The sequence below is a fragment of the Bos taurus genome, chromosome 8, assembly GCF_002263795.3.
Source record: "Bos taurus isolate L1 Dominette 01449 registration number 42190680 breed Hereford chromosome 8, ARS-UCD2.0, whole genome shotgun sequence".
NCBI lineage: Eukaryota > Metazoa > Chordata > Mammalia > Artiodactyla > Bovidae > Bos > Bos taurus.
The window spans coordinates 88,149,743-88,169,794 of record NC_037335.1 but is presented as its reverse complement, the minus strand read 5'-3'; the positions used below and the strand labels follow the sequence as shown (position 1 = coordinate 88,169,794).

At 45.5% G+C, this 20,052-nt stretch overlaps 1 pseudogene; it reads left to right on the top strand.

The window, feature by feature from the left end:
* The first annotated feature begins 3,282 nt into the window (after window positions 1-3,282).
* LOC112447962 (uncharacterized) lies at window positions 3,283-3,401 on the top strand (annotated as a pseudogene).
* Window positions 3,402-20,052: the final 16,651 nt, after the last annotated feature.

Below are 20,052 nucleotides of genomic sequence, written 5' to 3'. Positions count from 1 at the left end.
AGAATTGGGGCCCATCTTAATTCCCCATTTTAACTAATTGCATTCGCAAGGAGACTATCTCCAAATAGCGTCACATCCTGAGGTGCTGGGGTTTAGGACTTCAATGTATGAATTCGAGGGACACACAATTCAGCTTATAATGTGGTGAAGAGTTCTCCAGCTGAAAGTACGGAGAGTCCGCATGTCAGGGACACCAGCCCTGGCAGAGGGCTGGAGAGTGCTATGAGGCTGATATCTAGTGAATATCAGCCTACAGGACTCTGCGTCCTCAGCTTCCTTTCCTGGTTTTGCTTTCACAGAGAGAGCAGCCAGGCCCACGTGTGCTCACCCGGGGAGAAGGTGAGACATTCTCAGACAAAATCTCACCAGGTATTGGCACATGACTATCTCGCGGTTGCATCTGGATCATCTCACGGCATCAGTGTGCAAGCCCCCTGTCCAGCTCCCATCTTCCCAAATCACATCCAGCCCTTCAATGCTTTCCTTTGAGATATGAACAGACAGCCAAGCGTCACAGATATTGGAGAGAGATTGTCCACATCAAAGCCTGAGACTCAGAGAGAAAAACCAGAAAGCAAATATGCAGAAGAAAAAATTACCAGGGAGCTAAAAGAGGACTGAAGAAGAAGAGTTAATATTCTTATAAATTAAAGATTGAATTGCATCCATAGATTAAAAAAACAGCATGCTATGAAAAAATCATTACTAACTATTGGTCAAGAGGGAAGGTAGAATATAGCTATTTTAGACATGAAAGCAAGACCTATCTATCTGTACATCCACCTCTCATCTACTGATCAATCAATTGTCAACCTATCCATCCATCCATCCATCATCCAGAAAGCCAGTAATTACCTATCTACTTACCTCTCTATATAGTCTGTTCCTGGCCCAGAGGTCGCACTTGGGTCCCCTGTATTGTAGGCAGATTCTTTATGACCTGAATTACCAGGGAAGCTCTATTATCTATATATTCATCTATCTATATAGTCTGTTCATCTATCATATATCTCTGTATCTATAATCTATTATCTATCTATCTTTCCCCTGAACTCTGTCTTTGAAAATTACTGGATAGTGCACTTCAGTAAAATAAGGAAGAAAACCAGGTGAAATGGAATTCTTGAAACAGAGGACCCAAAACAGGAGAGAAGTGGGGAAGTCTCAAAAGTCTCTAGGAGAAAAAACTCTGAATACTGCGAAAAGTTTTCAAGTATTTAACACATGTGTTCAAATTCTTAAAAACTTTTGCTAAGAAGTACTTGGAACACTAAGCAAGTGAAAACAGAAGACAATTTTTAGTTTCTGGGAAAAACCCCATAAAGATTGTGTGAGAAGTGAGCCACTCTCACTCCAGGCATGGGGAACATTTGTGCCCCATGTAGATAATGTAAACTCTTTTGGGAGGGGAGGACCTGGGGAGGTGGCACATGGGGGTGATGGAGAGAATGAGTTCTCACCTTCCTTAGTTAACACGATACTCTAGAGTATTGATTAATCAAGAAATAGCAGGATTGTATGTCACATAAAAACACGGAAATAAATATCAGAAAAAAACCTTTGGAAGTTGAAAATACCTTCCTCTAAGCAGTAGTAGTGTTTTGAGCACTAGGCCCAACCTTTTTATTTTTTTAATAAAAGCTACTTAGAACACTTTGATTTCACTCTGTGGATGTACTTTGCTAAAAATAGAGGCATGATTTTACAGCAGAAAGGCAAATAGAAAAATGTGTACACACAGCTCCCAGAGGCTTAGACACAGTAAAAGGTTTCTGGCAGGATTCTGTGTTGTCTTTTTCTTAGTGAGACAGGCCGATAGAGCTGTATATTTATGATGCCAGAACTGGGAGGAAGCCCTTCTTGTTGCTTGGGGCCATTCCACTCCATCTGTCACCCTCTCCTTGAAAATGCTTTTGTGACAGGATGCTTACAGTTCTAGCACCTTGCCCTGATCATTCCTGATGTGAGTCACAACTTTGCCGTTCCCTGCAGGGGCGGGCGGCTCAGAAGGCCTGGGAGCCCTTGTCAGACAGTGAGAAAGAAAACAGCAGCTTTCTGTTAGTTCTGATAGAGCTGCCATTCTCCACTGAGGAACTTAATTGGTAAGAGATTGCAGGCTGTTAGAAAACCCAGGTCATGAACTGTTTGGCCATTATTTTCGATATCTACGGAGAGACTCCTAATTTCATCAGCCACCCCCGCCCCCCACCAGTCCCAACCTTCATGTTTGTGCATCTTGGAGTCTATACCCCATATTTTGCTCACATTGGGCTTCTTGGAACAGCTTTTTCCACATCCTCCTTCTTGTTATTCTCATCATGATGTCCTCTAACTCTCCTCCCATAGGAGCAGAGCCAATGCCAGTGCAGGGGAAAGGGATCTTTATGGCAACATCGAGTCTGTAGCCCCCAGCCCATGAACTGCTCCATCCCAAACTTGCCTTGGAAAGAGGGGAGATCCATAACACACATGAGAGCCACTCTGGGGAGAAAGAGTAAATGGAAGATGAATGCTGATGCTGGTTGGTGAGAGGGTAACACGCAGGAAGGCCAGGGGTCTCCAAATGGAGGAAATAGGCTGTAAGTGTCAGACATTTTTTAATCTCTCTCTTAAGTGCCAGGAGGAAATAAACTACTAGTGTTATATTTTTTTACCTTCTCCATACAAATTCAACAACTGTTGTTCATGGGGTTCCCAAGGCAAGAATACTGAAGTGGTTTGCCATTCCCTTCTCCAGTGGACCACGTTTTGTCAGAACTCTCCACCATGACCTGTCCTTCTTGGGCAGCCCTATACCACATGGCTCATAGTTTCATTGAGTTAGACAAGGCTATGGTCCATGTGATCAGATTGCTCAGATGGTAAAGCGTCTGTCTACAATGTGGGAGACCTGGGTTTGATCCCTGGGACAGGAAGTTCCCTGGAGAAAGAAAAGGCAACACACTCAAGTACTCTTGCCTAGAAAATCCCATGGACGGAGGAGCCTGGTGTCCATGGGGTCGCAAAGAGTTGGACACGACTAAGCAACTTCACTTTCACTTTCACTTTCATGGTCCATGTGAAAGTTTCAAAGTCCATGATCAGATTAGTTAGTTTTCTGTGATTGTGGTTTTCAGTCTGTCTGCCCTCTGATGGAGAAGGATAAGAGGCTTATGGAAGCTTCCTGATAGGAGAGACTGACTGAAGGGAAAACTGGGTCTTGTTCTGATGGGCGGGGCCATGCTCAGTAAATCTTTAATCCAATTTTCTATTGATGGGTAGGGCTGTGTTCCCCTCCTTGTTATTTACAGCTATAGCACCATGAATGTGCCCCGTCTCCTCTGATCTGGGAAGCTAAGCAGGGTCGGGCCTGCTTAGGACTTGGATGGGAGACCGCCTGGGAATACTGGGTGCTGTAGGCTTTTTGTCTCCCCTTTCCTTTGACTTCCCTGGTGGCTCATATGGTAAAGCGTCTGTCTACAATGTGGGAGACCCAGGTTTGATCCCTGGGTTGGGAAGATCCCCTGGAGAAGGAAATGGCAATCCACTCCAGGACTATTGCCTGGAAAATCCCACGGACAGAGGAGCCTGGTAGGCTACAGTCCATGGGGTCGCAAAGAGTCGGACACGACTGAGTGACTTCACTCACTCACTCTCTCACTCACTCAAACTATGGTGGAGGTAATAAAGATAATGGCAACCTCCTTCAAAAGGTCCCATGCAAGCACTGCTACACTCAGTGCCCCCAACCCTGCAGCAGGCCACCACCAACCCACACCTCTTCTGGGCACTTGTGAGGTCCTTGTCTCTTGTGGGGTCCCTGCTTCTTTCTCCTGGGTCCTGGTGTGCACAAGGTTCTGTTTCTGTCCTCCTTCCAGTAGTCATGTATGAATGTGAGAGTTGGACTATAAAGAAAGCTGAGTCATAGCAAAATCCCTCTTCCAACAACGCAAGAGAAGACTCTACACATGGACATCACCAGATGGTCAATACTGAAATCAGATTGATTATATTCTTTGCAGCTAAAGATGGAGAAGCTCTATACAGTCAGCAAAAACAAGACGGGAAGCTGACTGTGGCTCAGATTATGAACTCCTTATTGCCAAATTCAGACTTAAATTGAAGAAAATAGGGAAAATCATTAGCCCATTCAGGTATGACCTAAGTCAAATCCCTTACAATTATACAGTAGAAGTGAGAAATAGATTCAAGGGATTAGATGTGGTAGACAGAGTGCCTGATGAACTATGGATGAGGTTTGTGACATTGTACAGGAGGCAGGGATCAAGACCATCCCCATGGAAAAGAAATGCAAAAAAGCACAATGGCTGTCTGGGGAGGCCTTACAAATAGCTGTGAAAAGAAAAGAAGCGAAAAGCAAAGGAGAAAAGGAAAGATATAAGCATCTGAATGCAGAGTTCCAAGAATAGCAAGGAGAGATAATAAAGCCTTCCTTAGCAATTAATGCAAAGAAATAGAGGAGAACAACAGAATGGGAAAGACTAGAGATCTCTTCAAGAAAGTTAGAGATACCAGGGGAACATTTCATGCAAAGATGAGCCCAATAAAGGACAGAAATGGTATGGACCTAACAGAAGCAGAATATATCAAGAAGAGGTGGCAAGAATACAGAGAAGAACTATACAAAAAAAAAAAGATCTTAATGACCCAAATAACCATGATGGTGTGAGCAGTCACCTAGAGCCAGACATCCTGGAATGTGAAGTCAAGTGGGCCTTAGGAAGCATGAACAAAGCTAGTGGAGGTGAAGAAATTCCAGTTGAGCTATTTCAAATGCTAAAAGATGATGCTGTGAAAGTGCTGCACTCAATATGTCAGCAAAATTGGAAAACTCAGCAGTGGCCACAGGACTGGAAAAGGTCAGTTTTCATTACAATCCCAAGGAAAGGCAATGACAAAGAATGCTCAAACTACCACACAATTGCACTCATCTCACACGCTATTAAAGTAATGCTCTAAATTCTCCAAGCCAGGCTTCAATAGTACATGAACTGTGAAATTCCAGATGTTCAAGCTGGATTTAGAAAAGGCAGAGGAACCAGAGATCAAATTGACAACATCCTTTGGATCATCAAAAAGCAAGAGAGTTCCAAAAAAACATGTACTTCTGCTTTATTAACTATGCCAAAGTCTTTGACTGTGTGGATCACAACAAACTGTGGAAAATTCTTCAAGAGAAGGAATACCAGACCACCTGACCTGCCTCCTGAGAAATGCAACTGGACTTGGAACAACAGACTGGTTCCAAATAGGAAAAGGAGTACGTCAAGGCTGTATATTGTCACTGTGCTTATTTAACTTATATGCAGAGTACATCATGAGAAATGCTGGATAAAGCACAAGCTGGAATCAAGATGGCTGGGAGAAATATCAATAACATTAGATATGCAGATAACACCACCCTTATGGCAGAAAGTAAAGAAGAACTAAAGAGCCTTTTGATGCAAGTGAAAGAGGAGAGTGAAAAAGTTGGCTTAAAACTCAACATTCAGAAAACGAAGATGATGGCATCTGGTCCCATCACTTCATGACAAATAGATGGGGAAACAGTCAGAGACTTTATTTTTTGGGGCTCCTAAATCACTGCAGATGGTGACTGCAGCCATGAAATTAAAAGACATTTACTCCTTGGAAGGAAAGTTATGACCAACCTAGACAGCATATTAAAAAGCAGAGACATTGTCAACAAAGGTCGGTCTAGTCAAGGCTATGTTTTTTCCAGTAGTCATGTATGGATGTGAGAGTTGGACTATAAAGAAAGCTGAGCATCGAAGAATTGGTTTTTGAACTGTGGTGTTGGAGGAGACTTTTGAGAGTCCCTTGGACTGCAAGGAGATCCAACTAGTTCATCCTAAAGGAAATCAGTCCTGAATATTTATTGGAAGGACTGATGTTGAAGCTGAAACTCCAATACTTTGGCCACCTGATGCGAAGAACTGACTCATTTGAAAGGACCCTGATGCTGGGAACAATTGAAGGCTAGAGGAGAAGGGGATGACAGAGGATGAGATGGTTGGATGGCATCACCAGCTCAATGGACATGAGTTTGAGTAAGCTCCGGGAATTGATGATGCACAGGGAAGCCTGTCGTGCTGCAGTACATGGGGTCACAAACAGTGGAACACAACTGAACTTCTGAACATGCAAATTTAAAAAGAGGTTTCTTTTAAAATTCTGTGTTGCCTTGAGGACACCTGGTTCTACCTGAACTTAACTTTACTTAAATCTTGAGCTAACTAATGCGTTTTTCTTATGGAAATGTTTGTCTTAAGCTATGTTAATGAACTATGTATTTATCTTAGAGTCTGTCTTTAAGTAGGTTCTGCCTAAGACTCAGAAAGGACTTGACAAACCTGTATATTTTACTCATACATTGTTCTCCTAATCTATGTTAATGAAACTATATATTTACTCGGAAACCTGCCTTTCTTCAAGATTCATGTAAACTGTTTTATCCTGGGATGACTCATCTGGTGCCAATGTTATCTCAAAACGCATGTTGTGGATGAGGGCCTGGTGCCACTCTGAGTTTTGATACATCTCCTTTCTATAATTAACAGCATGCTGCTGCTGCTGCTGCTGCTGTGTCGCTTTAGTCGTGTCCGACTCTGTGTGACCCCATAGACGGCAGCCCACCAGGCTTCCCATCCCTGGGATTCTCCAGGCAAGAACACTGGAGTGGGTTGCCATTTCCTTCTCCAATGCATGAAAGTGAAAAGTGAAAGTGAAGTCGCTCAGTTGTGTCAGACTTTAGCAACCCCATGGACTGCAGCCTACCAGGCCGCTCTGTCCATGGGATTTTCTAGGCAAAAGTACTGGAGTGGGGTGCCATTGCCTTCTCTGAACAGCTTGCTAGTAGCTATATAACATCCAGCTAAAGACTAGCAGGGGGGTACTCTTTCTGCCCACTTCTGATGTCTGTATCAGAAACTTTCTCTATCTCTTTTATACTTTGATAAAACTTTATTACACAAAAGCTCTGAACGATCAAGTCACTGGCCCTGGACTGAATTTTTCTCCTACGAAGGCCAAGAATCCCAGCATATTTTGTGGTTCAGCAACAACCTTTCATTGGTTGGAGTAGCAAGACTGGATGCTCATGCTCAGGCTGGAGGAATCGAGCAGGTCCAGAGCCATCATTGCAGCCAACCAGGTGAGGGGTCAGTAAGGAATCCTGATACTTCGTCTACCAGCAATGAGTGCACTTTCCTATGATTTCTGTGTTCTGGCTCCTTAAGGGTTTGGGGATTCCAGATCCTGGCCACCTTTCCTCCTTTTCCGAGACACCTAGTGGCCAATGCACTTTGCTCTTATCAGAGTAACTTTGCAGTCTGGGATGGGAAGGCTAAGGATGGGGCAGAGCCTAAGAACAACATTAAATGATGGAACTTTAGGCAAAGTGAACAATTTCTTTGAATGGCCTTTCAGAGCACTCGTGTGTAGAGTTCTTGTGTGCAGACCATGTTGTATCAAATAAAATAAATCCCAGACTTTTGGAACATTCAGATTTTCCAAATTCAAGCCTATTTAGTGAAAATAATAACACAAAACATTCTTAAAGGCTGTAGAGTCTGTGGGGGTTGGCTACTCTAGCAGGTTAGAGGGAATACACAGGACATGGGGTTCCAGAAAGGAGCTGATAGAAGGAATGGGTACAGCCTATGGGCAGGGTAGAACGTTCAGGGCTTCTGGACTGATAGTGATGTGGGCAGCTCTGTGCCCACCCCTGACTTCCACTGATCTTCAGCTTTCATGGACACTTTTGGTCCAGCCCTAGTCAGCTGTGTTTGAGCAGAGATTTGTCAGTGTGAGAGTGTGGGCCCCACAAGTGCCTGGGCAAGAGAAGCCTAAGTTCAGAGAGCCACCCCTGCAAAAAGCCTGAGGTTTGGAAAGTGAGCTTTGGGAGAAGTGGACCAGAGTGAGCACTGGAAGGTGGTGGAGCATGCCCACTCTGCAGGGCAGATTCAAGATAGCCCAAACAATTCCCCAAAGTTCCCACTTGTTCATCTCCAACCATCGGTGAGGATCTGTTTCATCAAGGTGCACTATAAGAAGTTTAGCCTGAAGCAAATCATATATGTAGGAGCTGGAGCTCTCATTGGAGAGAAGTGGACCATGCTCAGAAAGTATTCCTGGTGACTGGAGCTCACTCTGGGGAAAAAGGAGCCATAGAACTATGCATAAAGGATGCTCATAGGACCTGGACTCACAGTGGAGAAGAAGCTCAGGAGATCACCAGTTAGACCTCTCAAACTTCTGGCCACATCTGAGCTTGCAGAGAACTCTGGGTGTGTCCACAGAGGTGCACTGGTGGGGAGGTCATGGAAGCATCTGCCTCTGTGTAGCCACCATGCTGGAGCAGTGGATATCTGGTAGTCCACTGGGGCTGCCAGATACAGACCCACGGAAGGTAAGAATTTTCTCCATCTGTCTACCAGAGTTGTATGCTGCCCTTGGCTTCCCAGATATCAGACCAAGGAACACTTGTGGCCAGCTCACTCCAAACCATGCTGCTGCTAAGTCACTTCAGCCGTGTCCAACTCTGTGTGACCCCATAGACGGCAGTCCACTAGGCTCCTCTGTCCCTGGGATTCTCCAGGCAAGAATATTGGAGTGGGTTTCCATTTCCTTCTCCAATGCATGAAAGTGAAAAGTGAAAGTAAAGTCGCTCAGTCGTGCCCGACTCCTAGCGACCCCATAGACTGCAGCCTACCAGGCTCCTCCATCCATGGGATTTTCCAGGCAAGAGTACTGGAGTGGGTTGCCATTGCCTTCTCCTCCAAACCATGCAGGGAAGGGTAATCTGAGACATAACCCTCCAACTTGACCAAGCTGAGCACAAAGCAGCATAGCATCATGGCACTCCGTGTAGGGGACTGGGCTTGGTGCCAGTCTTCCCTTGTAGGCCATGCAGTCTTCCTGCCTTGTCCTTAACTGGCATTTCCTGTTTGCACAGTGAACAGGGGTGTAAGCTAGAATGACAGCTTCCCAGAACTTGTCTCTGACTCCTGCACCATTAGACTGTTGCTCCTGAGTATCCTTTGGGGCCATTCCTTGAGAGATGAGGCCAAAGTGTGGGTGCTCTTCTCCTCTCACATGTCCCCACTGATGAGAGTGGCTGGGCTGTGTAGATGTCTCTGACAGGTCTACATTATTGTGACCGCCACCCTGGAGGGTTGCCAGGCCAAAACTCTAAGGCTCTGAAAATGCAAATCCAGCCAAGAAAAAAAGGTGCTCCAGTGACACAGGCCAACCCTTTGGAATGTTTCCCAGCTTTTTCACTCAAGGGGTGAAGACTCCCAGGAAAGACAAAACCAGCTGCCAAGTGTTTGTATAGGCAGTAAGGGCAGGGGCCTGGGGGCCTTGGTGTTTATGGAAGTGAGTCTGGGGAAAGGAGATCAGGGGTTGCCATAAACTCCAGGCTTCCGATCTTAAGGAAATTTGTTGTACTGGTGAGGTCAACAGGCGAGCTTTGATCACAAGCATAGACTCCAAGATTGTTGTCTACAAAAGCGACTGATTCATTACATCCAGGTCTCTCATGCCAGCAAGGGTCAAACTGAGTAGGGTTGGAGAAGGGAGGAGAGCAGCCTTAGCACAGAAGTCAGTCAGTGCTCAGCCTTCCGCTGCATGTGTGTGATTTCTGCAATGCTCCTCTGGGATGAGTGATCTCTGAATTTGCTCATGAATTTGCAACACTTTCCTGACTTATGATGTTGGTTTATTTGCTGAAATAGTCACTTCTTTCTTGCCCTCCCTGGGGAAAAAAGAGCTGGGTAGAAGCAAGGCTTAGGTGTCACCATGTCTGGCTGTTAAGTCTTGCTTCCTGGGATGGAGAAAACTGGAGAAAATGAGAGGAACTCTTAGGAAAGGCTGAGGGCCAGACACCTACCATTGGTCACAAATATGCCACTGTAGAAATGCCCATCTGTTCTTGTCCTTTCTTCCCTGAAGGCTTTCTGGGTTCACACCCCACCTGCTGCACAAAATAGGGGCAGTTAACCCCCTCAGAGCTATTTTTATACACACTTCCTGTTCCTGGGAGTCATCCCACGTGATTTCCTTTCTTTGTTTGTCTATGGTACCACTGCCCAGGAAGGGTGCCCAGAGATGCAGAGTGGATGTTCATCTTGGAAGTCATGAAACAAATCGTCCTCTATGTATCTCTGCACCCAGGATCTCTCTGCCTCTTGGGAATCAGCAGGTATCTCAAGACTACTTCATTTTCTGTTACTGAAGCCCTGATTTCAGTCTTATAACTTTTGGTGCAATTAGGTACATATTACGGACTCCTTTGTAGGCAGAGGGCCTGTGAAGTTAGGTCTGACTGATTGGGCATAGACTGGTACTAATCTACCACAATGCATTGCTGTAGTTCATTCAGTCATTCATTTAAGCAATGTTTCTTTCCTGTCTAAAATACATCAGAAATTCTCTTGGAGAAAAAGGCCATGAACCGATTCCTGCCCTGACAGAGTATGTGGTCCATTAGAGTAGCCAGTCTGTGAGACTAGCAGGTATAGGACCTCATAATGAACTCTGGGCTCCCAAGATGCTGTGGGAACATCCTTCTAGAGGCTGGTGAGATGGGCAGGGAGTTTCCCAGGGAGGAGCTGAGGGAGGAGAGGCTAGGCTGGGCAGAGGAATGGTTTCTCCAAGGCCCGTGGTGAGGACCGAGGAGTCCAGTTCAGCCGAAGGTAGAGTATGAGGGGGTTCTGGGAGGGGAAGAAGCAGGAGACACACACAGAGGCTGTGATGACCTAGTCATTTAAAGATGGTGAGGTCACAGCTAAGGGCCAGGAGAACCCTTAAAGTAGCATGGTAAGATTTTTGTCTTAAAAAAATCTGGTTCTTGACTATCTGGTCCCAGCCTAACTTTGAGGCTCAGTCCCTGCCCCTCCTGCCCACACAGCCAAGCAGGAGTTCTTTGACCTTGTACACTATCCTGCTTTGGTTACACTCTTCGCTTTGCTTGGAGTGAAACCCACTCATCCTTTGTGCAGTCTTTTCTGATCCATCCATTCTACCTACAAAATTTTGGGCTCTCATGGACCCCATAACCTATCCAAGACCATTTGTGGAACTGGATGGCTATATGGCTGCCTTTTAGGGCCACTGTGTGGACTCATCTTTCCTGTACCCTGGCCAACCGGATCACAGGGACCTAAATAGGTATGTTAGGAAAAATTATCCAAAATTTAGATAAGGCCAAGAGCATGACTGTATTTTCCTTCAGTGTCATGCTGAAGCTTTGTTTAATTGACCTAAAGAAGATTATTATTTCTCTTTTGTTATTATTGTCCAGTCTCTAAGTTGTATCTGACTCTTTGTGACCCTAATAGACTGCAGCACATCAGGCTCCTCTGTCCTCCATGATCTGCCAGAGTTTGCTCAAATTCATGTCCACTGAGTCAGTGATGCTATCTAACCATCTCATCCTCTGCTGCCCCCTTCTCCTTTTGCCTTCAGTCTTTCCCATCATCAGGGTCTTTTCCAGTGAGTTGGCTCTTTGCATCAGGTGGCCAAAGTATTGGAGCTTCAGCTTGAGCATCAGTCCTTCCAATGAATATTCAGGGTTGATTTCCTTTAGGATTGACTGGTTTGATCTCCTTGAAGTCCAAGGGATTCTCAAGAGTCTTCTCCAGCACCACAGTTTGAAAACATCAATTCTTCCATACTCAGCCTTCTTTATAGTCCAACTCTCACATCCCTACATGACTACTAGAAAAACCATAGCTTTGACTATATGGACCTTTGTCAGCAAAGTGATATCTCTGCTTTTAAATACACTGTCTAGCTTTGTCATAGATCTTTTAATTTCATAGCTGCCGTCACCATCTGTAGTGATTTTGGAGCCTAAGAAAATAAAATATATATGCTTCCACTTTTTCTCTTTGCATTTGCCAAATGATGGGATCAGGTGCCGTGATCTTAGTTTTTTAATGTTGAGTTTCAAGCTTGCTTTTTCACTCTCCTTTTTAACCTTCATCAAGAGGCTCTTTAGTTCCTCTTCCCTTTATGCCATTAGAGCGGTATCATCTGCTTGTCTGAGGTTGTTGATATTTCTCCCAGCAATCTTGATTCCTGCCTGTGTTTCATCCAGCCCAGAATTTCACACGATACACTCTGCATATAAGTTAAATGAGCAGGGTAACAATATACAGACTTTTTGTACTCCTTTCCCAATTTTGAATCATGGGAGTAACCCAGTTGTTCCATGTAACATTCTAACTGTTACTTCTTAACCATATACAGGTTTCTCAGGAGCCAGATAATGTGATGTAGTAGTCCCATCTCTTCACAGTTTGCTGTGATCCACACTAGAACTGTGCTATCAACACCTGGCTGTTGAGCCCTTGATATGTGTCTAATGCCACGTGTCAAACTGACTGTATCTTAAATGTATTGGATTAAATAAAATATACTCGCAAAATTAGTTTCATCTATTTGTTTTTAATTTTCAATGTGGCTACTAGAAAAACTTATATTACACACCTGACTCATGTTGCATACTATCAGATAGCACTTCTCTAGAAGACAAGCCAATTGTCTGACTTTATTGTTTGCTCTTAGTAATGAAGAGCTCAAACACTGAAATACATGTTAACTTGTAGATAACTGCTGGTAGAGATTCAAATGATTTCCACCTAGAAGGAGAGATAGTTTCTGTTTTATTACCCTGTGGTATATCTACCTGATTTGTCTCTAACTTAAAAACTTAGATCCCCTAGGGAAGGGAACCCACTCCAGTAGTCTTGCCTGGAGAATTCCATGGACTGAGGAGCCTGGTTAGCTGCAGTCTATGGGGTCCCAAAGAGTGGGAGACAACTGAACAACTAACACTCCTTAAAATCTCAGTCCTTTCAATGCTCTTTGAACAAGCTTTGTCATCGTATTGGTTCCCTCTTTAATTAGTGAATTTAATTATGTATTTTACACATGTTCATTCTAAAAAGGAAACTATCTGGGCACACTGTGAAGAAGGGACCAGAGATGGACAGGTCTGGAGTGGGGTAGCCTGTATGTAGGGCTTCTGGCAGCGAGGCCAGAGTGGGAGGTCACTAAGAGTGGAGGGAGGTGAAGGGAGTCAGGAGGGAAAAGGGACAGAGCAAGAGTGTGGTGACTGTGCAGGAGGGAACTGGATTGAGCTGGGAAGAGGGAGTGAAGAGCGAGTCTTCATCAGTTTGTGGCTCCAGGTTGTTCTAAACTTGGCGTTCAGGGAGCTGTTGGGGTCCTGGTCATGGTCCATTTAAATTCACACTTCTTCCTCTCTGGGTTCCAACTCCCACAGTGCTCTAAGGTCTCACCTCAGGTTAGGGTCTTGAAACAATGGTGAAGCCATGCTGGCTCTGAGAATCTGCCCCAATTTGCCTGTAAGGGAGCAAGAGTGTCACCCCAGGACACTACTCTGAGAAGCGATAGACTGCAATCCAGGGTATGAGGTTATAGGTTGTACCCCCAGAGCCTGAGTACCTGGACAGCAAGACTGTTACACACAGCCACTCTGAATCAAGGTTTGGGTTGCTTTAGGATTTTGATGTTTGGCAAAACTAATACAATTATGTAAAGTTTAAAAAAAAAAAAAAAGAATGAAACGACAACAGATGGCATTGAAAGGTAATTCTTGGAAGCCAGATAGGAAAGAGCACATACTGTATGAGTCTATTTATATAAACTACAAAACAGGCAAAGCTGGTCCATGCTGTTCAAAGTCAGGAGAGCTGTTATTCTGGGCTTGGTGCCTCGAAGGGAGCAGGCAGGGGGTGGGGGGTAGGGGCTCTGAATGTTGAGTTTTTTAGCTGATGCTGGCTTCACAAGTGTGTCCAGTTTTGTGAAAATTCATCAAGTCATGCTCTGCACTCCCCACCTGCTACCTCCATCCCAACACACAGCTTCAACAGAAATGCTTTTCAAAGGACGACCGTGGGGCTCCCCTGGAAATGTTCACTCTGCATGCCATAGCTGTGTAGACAGGAGAGCTGTCTGAAGGCGGGTTCAGGGAATCACAGAGGACATCAGAAGTTCCAATGGGCTTGTTGCTGATTTCCAAGCAGGCAAAGGAAGTCACAGTTTTTCTGAAACAATAGAATTTGGGGCCAAGTCTCCTCTTCTGAAAATTTAGCCCACAGAAGTTCTCAGAGAATCAAGCAAGGGATGGGTCTCCAGCTAGAAAGGGTCATGACTTCATTAAACTACAATTTAAAAACAGTGTCTTCAGAGGGAAGCCATGGTTCACTTCAAGTGGCTTGAAACCACCGGGAGGAGCACAGTGTTGGCAGAGTCAGCAGGTACCTCCAGGGAGCTGGTGAAACCTGCTCAGGGGTCCATGATCCCGGGCAAAGCTGCTTTTGCTAAAGGAGTCTCATTTGAATGGGGATGATCACACACAAAGACTAGTGCCTGACCTGCTGAGCGAGGGTTCTTTACCAGCCCGGTGTTCCTGGGATGCAGTGGTGTGTCACATGGCAGTCACACCTGCCAAATTTGAGTGCTTTCTGCCTGTGTGTGGATCTACGAGTGCCTGACTAGGAAGGTAGCACAAACCTCCCGGACACCCACATTTGTGTCTCAGAGTCCAGTGCTTGACTCCAGACCCAGCTGATGCTGTCCCTCTGCCTTCACTGGGGACCTCAACTCTCCCTACTTCTAGCTTCAGCACTGACTCCTGGATTGCTTGAATTCAGTTCCACTCCCAGGGACCTCCTGTGCATCAGGGTGGTGGGACCATTGGCTCTAGCCAGTGTCCAGGGAATAAGAGAGCGGACCCCTTGCCTGGTGACCGGGCATGTTCCAGATTCTAGCTGCTGTCAACTATGCCCTAGAGAACAGAGGATACAGGGTGGCTCCCCTGCTGATGGCAATAGACAGGGTGTGGATGGCAAGTGAACCTTGTTGCTGCTGTAGAGGTGCTGCGGCTATCGTTGCTGTGAGACCCCAATCAATCACCCTAACACCATGTCTTCCTCTTGACCCCCTAACCCCTGCAATGACTCCTCCCAGTCCTCCTAAGTTCACTCTGAAGCCTGGGAGGCCTCGCCTTTCTCCAAGCCCTCTCCTGCTCAACCTCACACTTAGTATAAAATCCAAACTCTGAAGTCTGGCCCTGCTGACTGGTCCTCCAACCACTGTCCACCCCTCCCAGGAACACCCATCTCCCTGCTCCACTTCAGACCAGGGACTCATTTCTGTCCCAGCCCTCAGGTGGGAATATTCATCTTCAGCTCTTATCAGGTTCCTCTGGTGACCATCACACTCCTTAACTGAGGTCCAAAACACAACCTCATTGGACAACATAACAAAAGACACCTTTATGCTTTCATCATTTTGGAAATCCTAGGATATGAGAAGCTCTGTACCAGAAACAAAGATGAAGACAAAGATATGTATTTCTTATTATAAACCACCATATCACAGCAACTGTCCTGTCTGCCACTCTATTCAGCAATGCAAAGGCAGTGCTCAAAATCTGTCAGTCCCAAGAAGTCTATGGTCAGGGTAAGGGGCAGTGAGTTCCACGTGGTCCTAGGGTCAGAGGAGAGGGCTCAGGGTGTGGAGGCTGCTGTTGTTTTGAGAATTTACAGCTGGAGTGACCATGGGTTCAGGCTGGCACCACCTTCACTCAGCTCAGATGAGAACTCTGCTGAGAGCTGATGGAGAGAGACCACACCTGCATGAACCAGGAGAAGCAGCAGAATGGCCCTTCTGCTTCTATATCAAGATGCCTGATACACATAGGACCTTGTTAATTTCATGGAAGTGTCCCAACGACTTCATCACTAGGCATAGTTATTGTTCCCCTGGGCTTCCCTGGTGGCTCAGATGGTAAAGAATCTTCCTGCAATGCAGGAGACCCAAATTTGATCTCTGGGTCAGGAGGATGCCCTGGAGAAGGGAATGGCAATCCACTCCGGTATTCTTGCCTGGAGAATCCCATGGACAGAGGAGCTTGGTGGACTACAATCCATGGCGTCACAAAGAGTCAGACACGATTGAGTGACTAATACTATGGCTATGACTTACCTTACGTAGAGAAGAAAATGAGGGCTTGGAGAAAATAGGTGGTCTCAGACCCCATGGGTGGTGACCTGGGGAACTGATGTTTGAGACTGGGCCTGCTTATCCCCTGCCCCCAAATCCTTCACCCCTACTATTCACTGTGTTGACTTTCACTGTGCTGAAGATGTTCAAAAGCTAAGTTTGATAAAGGCTGGGCTCCCCTGCTCCTGTTCTGGGGACTAAGGACTTCTAGAAGGAGTCTGAATGTGAGCCATTTCTCTATAGCTCTTCTGAATAAACTGCCAGTTTTCCCACCAAGTATCTAGGACTTGCCTGGTGGCTCATTCAGTAAAGAATCCACCTGCAATGCAGGAGATCCAGCTTAAATTCCTGGGTGGGGAAGATCCCCTGAAGAAGGAAATGGCTACCCACTCCAGTTTTATTGCCTGGGAAATCCTGTGACAGAGGAGCCTGGTGGGCTACAGTCCATGAGGTTGCAAGAGCCAGACACAACTGACTGGCTAAACCAGTGACACAACTGACTGGCTAAACAAGTGACTAAACCACCACCACCATCATCAGTGATCAGTATGATTGCTTAAAATCTGCTTTGGGGAAGGACTAAGACTGCTTTGGGGAATAAACCTGTTTTGACTCCACTTGCAACCAGGACAATGGGTGAAGCCGGCCATCTGGGACAAAGTAGAGACCCCAGCCTCACACAGGCTCCCCACAGGTAGCTTGTCCCCATACCAGGCCTGTGCCAGGATGACCATAGAGTGGATGAAAATGGGGGCAAGTGAGACAGAGGGGGCAATGTCCTTTTTCTCCTTGCAGCTTTAGGACCATACTCATGCCTTGGAGGGAGGTAAAGTTCACCCACCTCCACCTTTCTGTGGCTGCTCCCCAAAGGGGAAGTTCAATCCACTATGCTATGTATTTGACAAGGGGTCATAGCCAGAACAGACAAGACACTTTCACGTTTCCATAAATAAAAGACAAAAATCCAATTATAAAATGGGCAAAAAACAGACTTAGTCATTTATCCAAATGGACAACAAACATAATAACAGGTGCTCATCATTTTTATTCATCAGGGAAAGACAAATGAAGCCCTAGTGGTTCCCATTACAGGCCTACCGGTGCAGCTAGAATAAAGCAAGCAGTCTTTGGTACCAAGTGCTGGTGAGAGTGGAAAACAGATCTCTCACATGGGGAATCTGAACATACTAGATCCAATTTGGAAAACTCTCTGGCAGTTTCCAGCAAAATTCAGCACGTGTATATCCTGGCAAACAGCAACTGACTCCAAGGTGTATTCTTAGGAGAAAATCAAGAAAACTTGTTCAAAATATTCACAGAGTTTTATTCATTAAAAACTGAAAAGAACTCATCCATTAATAGGAGAACAGATAAACTAATTCACTGCATGGAACGCAACACAAAGTTAAAAAGAAAAAGAATAAGCTACTGATGCATGCAATAGAAAAAAGATGAATCTCTAAATGAAGGAGGCCAAACAAAAAAGAGGGTGCCCTATATAAGTCCATTGTGTGAAGGTTCAGAATAGGTAAATGAATTGATTGACAGCTCAGAGTGATGGTTACTGCTGGAGAGGGGATGGGGTGTGTGTCGAATGGGCAGAGCCATGAGAACTTCCTAGGTAGAAGAAACGTTGAGCTGGGCAACAAATGTTGAGCTGGTACTTACATGGGTGTATACAGTTGTCAAAATTTATGGAACTGTACTCTTTTTTAAAAATATAAATTTATTTATTTTAATTGGAAGCTAATTACTTTACAATATGGTATTGGTTTTGCTATACATTGACATGAATCCATCACAGGTGTACATGTGTTCCCCATCCTGAACCCCCCTCCCACCTCCCTCCCCATACCATCCCTCTGGGTCATCCCAGTGCACCAGCCCCGAGCATCCTGTATCATGCATTGAACCTGGACTGGCAATTCGTTTCACATATGATAATGTACATGTTTCAATGCCATTCTCCCAAATTATCCCACCCTCTCCCTCTCCCACAGAGTCCAAAAGACTGTTCTATACATCTGTGTCTCTTTTGCTGTCTTGCATACAGGGTTATCATTACCATCTTTCTAAATTCCATATATATGTGTTAGTATACTGTATTTTGTGTCTGTTTCTTCCACAACTGAAAAGACTGATTTATTGATGCATTCAGTATCTTGCCCAATTACTTACCCATTGGGTGCCTACTAGATAGTATGCAGGGCTTCCCAGGTGGCTCTAGTGGGAAAGAACCCGCTTGCCAATGCAGGAGACATAAGACACAGTTGGATCCCTGGGTCAGGAAGATCCCCTGGAGGAGGGCACCGCAACCCACTCCAGTATTCTTGCCTGGAGAATCCCATGGACAGAGGATCCTGGTGGGCTACAGTCCACAGGGTTGCAAAGGGTTGGACGCAATTGAAGTGGCTTAGCACACCACAGCCAGATAACAGACACTCTGGTATTAAGGACAGGGAAGATTTCATAGATGCTCCTATCACAGGTGGATGGGATTCTGAGGCCTGAAAAGATGAACTCAGTCCTCTACCTGGAGACACATAACAAGGCAGTGGGAGTCAATCTGTGTTCCTCAGACAGGAGAAGACAAAACAGTCAACAGGGAGAGTGGGAAGAGGAGTTCTGTGCAAAACCATGAAGGTGTGCATCAAGGGCAAAGAAAGGGAAAGTATCTTTTCAGACAGTTTGGTCTTGTGATTGCACACAAAAGGCAACTGGAGGTCAGAGTACAAAAGTCAGAGGGCAACAGATCACGGCATCATGAGGAGCCTGTGTGCAGCTTTCTGTTTTGGAAACAGGAGGTGGCCAAGGCAGCAGCATTACTGACCCTGTGATAGGTGGGGGCTGGGCTTACAGGCTGTCCTGCATATGCTGCTCATGTGCCTGCGATTCCTGTCATCACCTGCCCTACCTCTGTTTTGGTTCATGGAATCGTGATGGACAGACTGATCAGGAACAAGTGTTCTCTCTCTAAACAGACATGGGTAAGGGCAGTGGCAAGTAGCTTTGTCATCATTGCTCCATACAACCATCCACTCTACTATAAAGAGCTGTAGTCAATAATGCAGAATATTTATTTATCCTACCAGTAGGCACATTTCGGAGTCAACCTTCATGGTAAGCCTGGAGTCAGATGGGATGAGTGTGGAAAAGAAGAGAATGTGCACTGACATCTAGGGGACTGCGGGGAGTGGTGTTCTCAGGAAACAGTCACTTTAAGAAAGGGGGGAGGACAGTTCACAGAAGAAAGAAGTGCCTCAGGGTATGGGGTAGTTTGCTGGTGATCAGAAGGGGAACACAGGGACTTTGGAGAGGGAAGGGAAGTTGGGCCCCAGAGCAAAGACAGTTCTTTCCTTTTTCAGGCTTTGTAGAGCTTTGACGAGCACATTCATTGGTTTCAAGCCAAGGCATGTTTCTAGTGAAGCGGCACCCAGAGCCCCGGGGTTTGCTCTCTGACTGAATTGTCCTCAGAAAGAGTGAGTGGACTGAGCTGGCCTGAGCACATGCTGGTACAAAGTGTTTCTGTTGACTAAGAACTCGGGTCACTGACCGCAAATGCCTGAGTTCATGCTGGCTGAGATGCAATTTGCTCTTATCGCAACTCATAGTACCAGTTACTTTATTTATTTCCTTATTTGTGTTTATTTGGGCTTCCCAGGTGACGCTGGTGGTAAAGAGCCCACCTACCAATGCAATAGACATAAGAGATGTAGGTTTGATCCCTGGGTCAGGAAGATTCCCTGGAGGAGGGCATGGCAACCCACTCCAGTATTCTTGCCTGGAGAATCCCATGAACAGAGGAACCTGGTGGGCTACAGTTCTTAGGGTTGCACAGAGTTGGACATGACTGAATTGATTTAGCACGTTTGTTTATTGCTGTCCAAATTTAAAAAGACTTTGGCACTTAGAACATCTTCTTGTCTGAGATTGAAGCTCACTTTATGTACTATTAGCCAAGTGTGGAGAAACATTTCTAAAAGGTTATGACAATAGGGGGAAATGACTCTGGAA